Source organism: Mastomys coucha, unplaced genomic scaffold, assembly GCF_008632895.1.
Source record: "Mastomys coucha isolate ucsf_1 unplaced genomic scaffold, UCSF_Mcou_1 pScaffold22, whole genome shotgun sequence".
Lineage (NCBI taxonomy): Eukaryota > Metazoa > Chordata > Mammalia > Rodentia > Muridae > Mastomys > Mastomys coucha.
In genome coordinates, this window is record NW_022196905.1 from 207751352 (window position 1) to 207754050 (window position 2699).

The following is a 2699-nucleotide window of genomic DNA, read 5'->3' on the forward strand; positions in this document are numbered from 1 at the left end:
TAGTGTCAATGTTTTCTAAGGTATCTTCTGCCCCTGAGATTCTCTCTTCTATCTCTTGTATTCTGTTGTTGATGCTTGTACTATGACTCCTGATTTCTTTCCTAGGTTTTGTATCTCCAAGATTATCTCTCTTTCTGATTTCTTTATTGTTTCTATTTCCATTTTTAGATTCTGGATAGCTTTGTTCATTTCCTTCACCTGTTTGATTGTATTTTCCTGTAGTTCTTAAAGGGATTTTTGTGTTTCCCCTTGAAGGGCTTCTAGCTGTTTACCTGTGTTCTCCTGTATTTCTTTGAGGGTGCTATTTATGTCTTTTTGTTTTGTTTTGTTTTGTTTTGTTTTGTTTTGAGACAGGGTTTCTCTGTGTAGCCCTGGTTGTCCTGAAACTCACTCTGTAGACCAGGCTGGTATTTATGTCTTTCTTAAAGTCCTATATCATCATCATGATAAGTGATTTTTAGATCTGAATCTTGCTTTTCCGGTGTGATGGTGTGTCCAGGACTTGCTATGGTGGGAGAATTGGCTTCTGATGATGGCAAGTAACCTTGGTTTGTGTTGTTTATTTTCTTACACTTCTCCCGTCCCCCTCCCGCCATCTGGTTATCTCTAGTGCTACCTGCCCTTGCTAAATCTGACTGGAGTCTGTCCTTCCTGTGATCCTGGTTGTTTCAGAACTCCTCAGAGTCATGCTTTCTCTGGGATCCTGTGATTCTGGGATCCTGTGACCCTAGGCTTGTCAGAGCACCTGGGAGTGGAGCTTCCTCTGGGTGTTGTGGGACTGGCTGCAGAGCTTGAGCCCAAGGTCTGCTCAGGGCACTAGCCCAGACAGACCAGAAGGAACCTGAGTCACTGGACTGGTGGAGTTCCTGTGTGACTGGGTTCCACTGGTCCCAGTTACTCCCAGGGTTGGGACAGATGTTGGTTCCTCCTCACCTCTGATCCTGGGCGTGTTAGAGCGCCTGGGAGTAGAGCTTCCTCTGGGTGTTGTGGGACTGGCTGTGGAGGTTGCGCCCAAGGTCTGCTCAGGACACCAGCCCAGAGAGACTGGAAGGCCATGGTCAACTCTTATAAAGGAAACATTTTAATTAGGGTTGGCTTACAGTTTCAGAGGTTTAGCCCACTGCCATCATGGCAAGGAATATGGCAACAAACAAACAGAGAAGTGGCTGGAGAAGTAGCTGAAAGTTCTACATCCTGATCTTCAGGCCACAGGAAGAGTGAGACTCCAGCCAATGACACACTTCCTTCAATAAGGCCACACCTCCTCATTTTTTTTCAAATAGCTCCATTCCCTGGTGACCAAGGATTTAAATCAGTGAGCCAGTGGGGGCCATTCTCATTCAAACCACCGAGTGAATTTTCAGAATTGCCTCTTCCCTTTTTTGTTTCTGCTTTCTTTGCCTACATAAACCAGAATGGCCTTGAAGTGACAGAGCTCCACCTGCCTCTGTTCCCAAGTACTGGTTTGAGCCACCATGGCCAGCTAAATTTTCAGACTTCCATAAAAAATTCAGGATAACCAAACTTGATTTTGACATTTTTTTGGTGTTTTACCTAAAACACCACCTCTCTGCCTCTGCACTTTTTGAATCAACACACTAATTCAACACAAATTTTTACTGCTTGTTTATAAAGTGTTCATTAGCAAGCCTGTATTTTTTAATATTTCTATAAATAACATTGATGTAAAACAGTAAAGGAACTTAAAAGAAAGTTCATTCAAAGTTTAATATGAGTGAGGTGGTTTGGCCAGGTTTCACCTTGCCTTGAATGGTATGTTCACTGTAGAGGAGCCACCTGAGCTTCTAGAATCACAGAACAAAAGAGAGCAACAGCTCTATGCATTTACCAGCTGCATTGTGTAGACTTCAGGTAGCTGGCCTGGAGAAAGGCTGGGAAACCTCCTCCATAAAGTCCAGATGTTATTTCATTCTTAACTTTAAGGTTAGTGGAGCCTCAAGTCTGCTAGGCTTAAAGATCCTCCTAAAAAGCTTATCTGGTAGAAGAAATTTACGTCAGATATCAGAGATGATGTAGATGTTTATTAAAGGCCCCAGATAGTTTTGGTTCACAGCCTATCTCCCTTCTCTTCACAATTCTTTTATTTTTGTTTGTTTGTTTTTTTTCGAGACAGGGTTTCTCTGTGTAGCCCTGCCTGTACTGGAACTCACTCTATAGACCAGGTTGGCCTCGAACTCAGAAATCCACCTGCCTCTGCCTCCCAAGTGCTGAGATTAAAGGCGTGTGCCACCACTGCCTGGCTCTCTTCACAATTCTAATCACCCAAGGTTAAGCTGCTTGCATAATCTTTGACACAAAGCTTCATTCAAGAACTGCAACTCACTGTTGTAGTGTTTATATTCCTATTTACTCTTAATGTCTGGTTTTTTTTTTTTTACTTAAATAAGTAAATTCCTAATTCCTTTGTTACAGAAAAAATTTAATCAAGACAAGCACATGTCCTTAACTCCAGCTCTTTGGAGATAGAAGTTAAGGATCAGGAGTTCAAGATCATCCTCATATACTTCTAAGTTTAAGGCCAGTGTGGACTATGAAGGAATGTCTTAAAGCAAAAAAAAGAAAAGAAAAGAAAATCAGCACTGAATTCTTTGATGTCCTGGTTTTAAGTGGCAAATGATGGCTATAGTTGATAGGAACTATATACCTATAACTATAACAACAATATATATATATATATA